The 9,932-nt window shown below is 38.8% G+C and overlaps 1 long non-coding RNA gene across 1 annotated transcript; it reads left to right on the top strand.

Annotated features, from left to right (window-relative positions):
• Window positions 1–1,723: 1,723 nt before the first annotated feature.
• Window positions 1,724–4,084, top strand: LOC119084714. The gene is made up of 3 exons (XR_005089121.1): window positions 1,724–2,480; window positions 2,547–2,706; window positions 3,761–4,084. It is a non-coding gene; the product is annotated as an uncharacterized LOC119084714 (long non-coding RNA).
• Window positions 4,085–9,932: the final 5,848 nt, after the last annotated feature.

Here is a 9,932-nt window from a genome sequence, read left to right as displayed (position 1 = left end):
GGCCAGCGAGTTCCTGACATGTCGTCGTGGACTATGTGGGCGAACTTCATTCATTCGGCACCAGCGAACAGACATGAAGCAATGACCACCGAGCATGCGTTCAGCTCAAAACGGTTTGCAAATAGCTGGCAACCTCAACGACTTATACGCGGAAAATGTAAAAATTCTTCGAGAGGAATTTGACAAATTGAAGGAAAATGTGTTTCGAGCATTAGAGTTGTACGAGATCAGATTGAAGGGAACAGAGGATATGTTGGCGGCGAACCGAAGATTGGTTAATTCGATGGGTGGTCAGTTGCAGTGCAACAAATTACTGATATGGTGGACTATGACCATAATTGAAAGTGTTTTTATCGAATTGTACATAGAAATTAAACATTGTACAATGTCAATCGAATGTAGACCTTAAACTGAATACAAAATCAAAAAACTCACATTCAGTTCGCAAAATTTTCCAGCCGTTTCGGAGAACCGGCACTCATGGCCGTGCATGACCGACGAGTCAATTTGAATACAGATTGTTATCACAACGGATAGAGGGACCAATTCTAAGCTAATTAGTATTGAAATGGCTCCCCTCGACAGCTTGACCACGTAGCTACAGCCAGCTTAAGTCGAAAATTTGATATCTTTGAATGGTGATATGTCCAAGACGAAGAAAGTTTGAAACTCTTTGAATGGCGATATTGGTAGAGGATTCCATGCTCTATTAAACGCCGAGAATGGATTTTACAAAATTTGTCTAATTTGTACAATATTTGAAAAAATTTATTTTCACCATCCTCGGCGAAACTAGGATCATCTGCAACACACTGGTTAACCCTGTCTGCAACAAAACAATAATGCCTGATCAGCCTGCAGTCTAACCTTTACAACGATACCACACTCGCCATACCAGCCTAACAACAAGTATCTCTTACGACATTTTGTTTGCAGCAAGGTCACTCTATGACGAATTTTTCAATTTATCATCTATCTTCAAGTGCCCGTTCCTTTAGAATGAGTGGAATTGTTATGCATTCTTCATAAATAAGTGGTATAAGTTATTTGCAGCAATTCTCCCATTAATTACGTGTATTTGGAGTCGATTAAAACTGATTTCCACATATTTTTAGGGTAAATTTCCTCTAATGGCTAGCGAAATCAGTTTTAACCGACTCCAGATACACGTCAATCCATAAATTACAACTGTGAGCCGAAAAAACCACTTCACTCCAACCAACACCAATAAAGTCTTCGCTACTCAGCCATTCGATAGTGTATACAACGAACATGTCGCTTATTTACGGTGATGCGATTTAACATATTTCGTAATTTTGTTCACACATCAATCGGAACTGCATCCACAAACAATTTAAAAAAAACACCTCAAAAAGCGCGCTAACAGATTATGTACCAGATTCGACCGAAGCGCCACTACCGACAAAAAAAATAATTTCAGTAGGTGACAGAACAGCTTAGTTGACCATTTTGGATCTCCAAATTGTGAAATTCAACAGGTTGTGAAACACATGAAAAATTCGATGGAAACACCGCTTGTGACTCTGCAATGTTGTTTAAGTTATTAATTCAGTTGCAAGATGTGAAACAGTACAGAAAATCATTTAATTCTTTGTGACAATGTGTTGCAGTATGTGTTCTATGTAATGCAGCCCAATAAAGGCATATACCTAACTCTCGTTTGACATTTGGAATAACATTGAAAAAGAGAGCAAACAAAGAAAGGAAGACGAACAGCTTAGATAAAGAAAATGTTAACTTAATGTGTATGTAACAGTAATTAATTAATTCGTGCCGTGAGTGAACGTTTTTCAATAAGGCGGGATTAACTAATGTACCATAATGACTGGTTGTGAGAACAGTGTGTGTCCTTGTCATGTAGATAAGTCGATTAATACCGAAATGTACGCAAACACAGTTACTTTGATCTCCTTGACACATCATTGTCTGCGAGAACAAGCGCGTTATCGATCACTTGAAAAAATCCCGTAAAATGTCGACGCCTATTCGATGTGTTTGTTGTCCCTATCGAGTGTGGTGCACCGTAAAACATTGGCGAAAATTATGAAAAATTGCGTAGTAGTGTACAAACGTTCGTGTTTTGGTTTCGAAAATTTTATCGGAATTGTTGGAGTGAACGCGCGCCGCCCAACATCAAGTAAAAAATGATGCACACGATGTGTACTGATGTGAATTCTACTTTCACTATAATAAAACACTCAGAATTGGGGAGACTGTCCCGAGAATTCACTTTATTTCTCTACGATCGCACAATTGTAACTTTGATTTAGTTCATTTTAATGGCAATCTTGATCACGATTTCCACGAGTGTTTCTAAGCCATAATTCTCAACATGTACCATCAATTGAAGTACCTGGTGAATGAGTACACTTGATGGACCGACAGCATCTGCTGCGCTTGTAAGACATATGCTTCTTCGTGTTTGACTTTGTCGATTTTTCTTATTGCTGGCGCTTGTGGTAGGTGAAAAAATACCCAAAAAAAATTCTTTAATTTTTTATTGAATTAATTTTTGTTTGTTTCAGCGGCGGAAGTACAACTTAGCAGAACATTCGTCACATAAACGTCCCATCTTCACAATTGAATGAATCACATACTGCATGAGTCGATCCATTGGTTATGATGGATCAGAGGGAGTTCTTCAGCGATTCCGCCTCGATTGAATTTACTACTCTTCATCTTCGAGTAAGTTCAAATACAAACAAGACGAGAACGTAGCAGAAGCTGTGACGACCCTATAGGGTACTAAACCCTATTGACCTTGTTGCCCAAGGGCGACACCGACACGTCCCACTTTACCGAAAGTATTGATCCCTAAAAATCTGATGAAAATCGCCCTGAATTCTAGAACTTTGAAAACCATGGCGCTTCTCGAATTTTGAGAACTAACTCAATTCTGCCTCAATAATCACAAAAGTCCAGAAGGGGTCCAAAAAACCTCGCGAATCCATCAAATTCATTGAATTTTAGAAGTGGGAAGATTGTGGAACTCGATACCAATTCACTGCTACCTCAATAATCCCAAAAGCCTCAACATTTCAGAAGAGAAGTTGGTCGATGAATCATTCTAAAAGCATATAAGTAAATTTATGTAAATTGGTTTTTTCTTGAAAAACCAACACCTACCGTTCTATGCGACGGGCTACCGATTTCCAGGGATTATTTTGGCATTATTTTAAAGTCGGTGACCCCTCAGCTCTACGGCCGAGTAGCTCATTCAAAACCGATTTTCATAAACTTTTTTTCTCCTCGATTAGTGTCAACCCCTTTCATTTCCATCATTTATAAACGTTGTACTCTGTTAGCTTCCATAAATATATGCGAAAAACCTTGCGCAACCCTCCAAAATACCTCAAAACTTGATCGATTTTCCTCATTTTCATGTGTGATCTCACAATTGTCAGGACAAGAAGAATTTTCAAAATCGGTTGACATTTAGGGTGCCGGCTACTAGCCTCTTTCTAGTTACTAGACCTGAAAGAGGCAAACAAATGGTAAAACTTAGTGCGTTGGAGAGACAAAACATAGGTTCGTAACCGGTGCCTTCTCAAGGTTTCGTGTACACGAACAGAGACGGACAATTTTTCGGTTTGCCTTGCCTTGCCTTGCCCTTATTATCTGCTTATTATCTGCCCGTAACGCTCCTATAAGCCTGAGTACTTCGTACGGAGCCAACAAAATACTCGAATTTAACGACGCCGAACGTACCTAACCAAAATTTCTTTTGTTATTGTTTCAGTTGATGGAAATTATTCACCGTACGAACAACATTTCGACCGCATCCAAACGATTCGGAACGACTGCATCAGAAGGAGATAAAACATTTTGCAGAGGCTTTCAACTCAGAGGTTTTTTTTGTTTTTAAGTTTTTTGATCCAACATTCATGCGAAGCGAATGTTCGTTTTTTATATTGCCACGATATCGTGGTTTGTGCAGTAAACTCATATTGCCTTAGAATTAATTCATTATAAATGATAGCATGTAAGAACTACATAAGTACTTAAGTGACGCACGTATTCCTTACGTCATACCCTCATCTCACACGTAACAATTACAGAATATTTGGATGGTATGTTGAAAATTAAAAGAAATTGTGCCGAAATCCGTTACCATTCGGTACCATTGTATTTTGTGGTAACTTTGTTAAGGTCTATTTATGGAACACATTTTTTTCTTACGTCTTTGAACCGATTCAAATGCGTTCATTTTAGAACATTTTTCTACACCACTTTTGACGTGCTCTTTATGTCGATGCTAGATTTGGACAGTTTTCTATCGTTGGAAAGTTCTTGACTGAAACTAAAGACAAAATTAAGATTTGATGAAAATGAGGCTTCTGACACGCGTGCAATATGATTTAGAGTTTCACAGGAGTGAATTTATCGATAAAATTCTGTCTTGAATTTTTACTAGCTGATGTTTAATCTCATTGTAAGTTTTAAAATAATAGAACTTGCCATACCTTTCTCCAAAATACAACTTATTACAATCGATTAAAACAGAATTTTACGAAGGTAAACAGTTAACTTCACTTTTCATGTAATTTACCTCAGAGTCAATTTGTCTTTTCAATGAATATTTTGACATTTCTTCCAGTCATCTGCAAATTGTATTGTTGCTACTCGCAGTTACTATTTTAATTTTTTTTTCAATAACTGAAAATAGTTTCTAGGACTATACATTACAATTACTAACCAAGACGACCACACGTTTGATGATGCATATTGTTGGTTTGTATCAAAACAAAGAAAATTCGTTCAGTCAAAAATTAGAATTATTCGACAATTTGTAAAGTACGAGATTCTTTATTTACACAGCGAAAGAAACTGATTATCCATTGTATAAGCTTTCGAGATTGTTGGTCACATGTGCAAACTGTGATATTAGGGATTGTTCATCCCTTTTACCAACTGTATCAGTACAGCCTGTTGAGCCCTTTTACAAATTGTGACATTACAGACGGTTGTTCTATTTTACAAACTGTGATATTACAGACTGTTGCTACCACTGTAACATTACATATGTTGATCCATTTGACTGGCCAAATTATCTCCCAGAGGGCAAACTTGTGAGGTTTACTGATGGATCAATGAAGGCTCAGGACCTGGAGTACATGCTCCAGAGACTGAAGAAGGCACCTGGTATAGTCAGGAAAGGCTCGCCAGTGTGTTTCAGGCAGAAACTTTTGCTGCGTTGTTAGGAGTCTGCTGGAGGACTACCGAAGGGCTCCAGCAGACTAGAGTTGTACGTCTGTCCGGATAGTGAGTCTATGATTAAGGCACTGGTGTCGCCTGTCATTACCTCCAAACTGTTAAGGGAGTGTAAATATTGCCTTAACGGAATGGGTCTGAGAAATCAGATAACGGGTACCGGGACATTCTGGAGTGGAAGGTAATGAGAGAGCCGATGAAATGGACGCCTGCGTCCGGACCTGACCCAATAATCCCAATACCGCAATCGCTCTGCATCAGAGCGTTAAGGGACTGGGTTAAGGAAAAACACACAGAGCGCTGGATTGAGTACGTCGGGGGAATGAACACAAAGTGCTTTCTTCCGAAATTGGACGAAAAGTAGTTCAAAGAATTAATCAGTATGAACCGTAATCGCATACGCAGAGTTGTCAAGGCGATAACGGGACATTGTGGATTGAATAAGAAGCACCTCAGAAAGATGAGGTTGTCGGGCACGTCCGATTGAACCTGCGGGGAGGAAGAAACGGGCATCCACGTCATATGTGACTGCCCCAAATTCTCCCAGTTGAGACGCAGGCTACTGGGTGGTTGTGTGGTGAATCCGTCTGAAGTGTTAGCATTAGGACCTGACATACAGGTTCCTGGTGAAAACAAGATGATTCGCGTGATTTATATGATGACAGAAAAAGGAAAGAAAGGATCATAGTATCTGTGTTTCATGATTGGGTCTAAATCTAATGATCCCTTTGACAAACTGTAACATTACAGACTGTGACTCCCCGTTTATAAACTGCGATATTACAGAATGTAGATCCCTTTTACAAACGTGTGATATTATTAAGAGGATTAGTTGTTACTCTTAGATAATACTTGGTTGAGTAGATAAATAAAAGACTCTTTGGTTGTTAAACGAACTTTATTGTTCGAGCTTCACTTATAAACTGAATATAATATTAACGTCTTCGGAACCGTTTGCAATTGGGTGTAAACATTCACTGTTATGCAAACTGCGAACGTTTACGCCTTTGTTGATATTACAAAGTAGGTCGACCCAGTTAATCGTTAACTTGTGTCGACTTATTTGTAACGTCAACCAATTACCTACTTAATATCTAGGCCATACCCACACTCGGCCGTTCGACTGTGTAGCTGTCCTCAGCACATGTGGGATTTACCTAGTCGCCTAGGGATCCCTTTGAGTATAATGAAACGCCTTTTTGGTAGAGTGTCGGTATTACTCGACATTTTATTAGGAACTGAATTCACTATAGAAATATAGTCTTTTATATCGTACAATTTACATAAGCATATCGTAAGTGAAACTTTGCAATTTCTTCATGTAGCAATTATTATTATTCGTGTGTTTACATTCTCGATATTATACTTCCATGTTTATTGTGCTCAATCAGATATTTAGTTCACTACGATATCTTTCCCATATTCCTTTTTCAACGCGTGTACTAATGTCTTGTAGTCAACTATTGTTGTGTTGTCTTCCATATATTGTTGAGCTTCGTCCAATATTAACTTTCGAGCGAACAAGTACACATGCACGTCATCCCATTTGCATGTTTTGGCTGTAAGCTCGTAACTTTTCTCCCATGTTTCTATATTCTCGTAAGGGCGTCCGTGAAATTTTGGCAACGCATCTGCCACATCTTTGAACGAGATCCCCATGTCGTCGTTATTTTCGTCTGCATTTATGTTGTTGTCGTTCTCGCGATTTTCTTCGTTTTCGCGATTATTTTCGTCGTGTTCACGGTTATCTTCGTTTTCGCGATTATCTTCACTATTGCGCGAATTTTCACCGTTCGCGTTACTTTCGTTATTTTCTTCGTTTTGAGAATTTTCAGTATGGTCCGAATTATTCGAATTTTCACTATTGTCCTCGTTATCACTTCTATTATCTCCGTCTGTGTTGTGAAAGACTTCGTCTTCACCGTCTTCGAGTCTTAATGCGTCTATCAATTCTTCTTTTAGTAGTCTGCTAGACACTGAAATTCCTCTTATCTTGCAAAATTCACGTAATTCGGTTACTTTGAATTTCGAATAATCCATTCGTAGATTATTGCACACAAAAATATAATTATTACGATCACTGTCACTACTATCAAATAAGTTATGCAGAACACTTCGAAATTTAACACAAACTTATTTGAAAATTCATTAACTTCTTTCATCGCCTAACCCACACACACACACACTAAAACTTATCCTCATCCGATTCCGAAGTCACTTACTTGCAATCTTACTTTATTTACTTTCATTTTTCAAATTCAAGACTGTATTGTGAAATCAACATAATTTAACTGTGAAAGTTACGCAAGAATTCCACAAATTAAAATTAAATTTTAAAACCGTAACTACTTACGAGCGTATAAGAGCAATGTCAAAAATGAAGGTCCGTATGCAGGATCGTATATCGATACACAAACAAAACGCAAAAACCTGTGTTATGCATCTCGTTTATACGCGGCTTGGCATCTTTGTCAACCTGTCCAGATACCTTTTCTTCATACGACGCTGGTATTGTCTGAGTATCATGTAACCCGTCTGAGAAAGTAACAACACCAGGAGCAAGATCTGCTGAATGGAATAGATCCATCTTCGGTATACCCTTTTGCACCACCACCCAGCACGTATAAATGAGCTGTCTTTCGTTTTTTGTTGAATTGGGCTCTGTTCTCTTCCTGTATCTTATGGATAGCTTCCTTTGCTTCAGCTCTCGACCTGTCTCGATTTATTGTAAAATTATCGAATAATTCTTCCTCCAATACCTTGTTTATGTCATGATCTCTTTTTGTTTTCACGTCTACTCCGAACATCAATTGAAACGGAGTTTTTTTCGTTGCCCGTGACACGCTGCTGTTTATGAATTTCTGTACTCGATCCACATATTGAAACCATTTTGCCGGGTGTGCAATCGCCAATTTTGTTATTTGTCGGTATGATAATTCCGTTTATTCTCTCCACCTGCCCGTTTCCTCTTGGCGTGCCTGTTGGTATCAAATGTAAGTTTTTACCTTCTTCTTTGCAGTAATCCGCGAAATCATTGGATGTAAAACCAGAGACTTTGTCCGCTACTATTCTATGTGGATTGCCAAATATTGACTCTTCAATTTCTGAATTGCCTCCGCTGTTTCTGTCGATTTCACCGGATATAACCAGGTGAATTTGGAGAGTGCATCCACCACTGCTACGATATGTTTGTATTTCTTCGCTGTAGACTCGGCCCCAAATGGTCGATGTAAAATGTGAAGGCACCATTAATCTGCGAATAGCATCAATGTTGACTATTCGCAGTTGACTGCGAATAGCATGTGCCTGCTTTCTTTAATTAAAAGAATATTGTATTTCGGTATCGTATGTACCATACGATACCCACCACCATAATGAAAAGGAATGAAACTATGCCTATCAATGACCAGATGGACCAACCATGATTTTCAATTGTCAATTGTACCTGGTGCTTTATTAACATCAAGATAAAGTAGGCTGGGCGACTGTTACGTGGGACAACGCGAGGAAGGCGTGAAATGTTCAGGAACTATTGTTACCTTTGGCATCCTTGTCACCTTTGGCATCCTTGTCACCTTTGGCATGCTTGTCACTTTTGGCATCTTTGTCACCTTTATCGAGTGCGAAATAAATGGAGGGTGTGGGTCTGGACGATTGCAGGTGAATACTTCGCACCAGGAGATACGTCTGAAACGCCTCACGGAACCGATCCCAGTCCGCCAATAAGGGACAAAGGTGGATCTGCACGATGCGGTCGTCCCAAGCTGGAGAGGCGGCCGTGCTATCAACATGGATATGATGGCCTCATTGTATTACGATTCCGTAATGAATATTGTAAGCTTTTTACTAGTGGGTCACCGATGATCACTCTTGCCTTACAGGAATGACCTTCGTTTGAATGACGAGCTAGCAAGATTATCACATGGCGTCCTATTGTTAGGCACTTCAAAATGGGGTTAACGTTAAACGGAATAAAAGACCGAGTAATCAGCGACCAAATAATTATTTTTTTATTTAAATTTACTTGTAATGATTGCGGAACCAAGGGTTCTTGACTTATTAAAATGACTTAACCTAATTTCGTGACCTTAAACCTAACACTCACGTATATTCATTCATTTTAAATTGGCCTTTTTCTTTATTAATGTTTTTAGTCTTTTCACTTTATGCACATAAATATATTAAGAAAACTTACGATGAACTTCCGAGGATCCACGTGGTGATCTATCCAGCCGGTCGATAATATGGGATTGATACTAATCTCGCCAATCAGGTTCTAATTTCAGCACAGGAACTCACAGTTGTAGCGTTATAATCAGAGAATATTAGATCTTAGAGAATATTGATCTCTCGTATATTCGTGTCCTCACGATGTGAGCTTACGGGTACGAATGAATGTTCGCTCGGATTTTTCATCGAGTTGCTCTCAATTTCGAATCGTTCTATCCGGCCACGTAATTGTACCGGCAATTGATTCGGAATAAATCAGAATTGACAACATGTGGTGCCAATAAAAATCGGGGCGAACATTTGAACAAGTTGACAGGACTTAATACTAGCCTTCTTATTCGATCTGCGTTAATTTTTGTGGTCGCTAAAGTTTTAATTTTGTTTTTGTTCCTCTTTGTGTATTTTTGTACATCTTTTCACGATGAGAAAGCGTTCTATTCACGCTCTAAAACTCATCTAACAAACGTTAT

Source organism: Bradysia coprophila, unplaced genomic scaffold, assembly GCF_014529535.1.
Source record: "Bradysia coprophila strain Holo2 unplaced genomic scaffold, BU_Bcop_v1 contig_88, whole genome shotgun sequence".
NCBI classification, from domain to species: domain Eukaryota; kingdom Metazoa; phylum Arthropoda; class Insecta; order Diptera; family Sciaridae; genus Bradysia; species Bradysia coprophila.
Note: the sequence above shows the minus strand (reverse complement) of the source record. Positions and strands in the feature narration are given on the sequence as shown.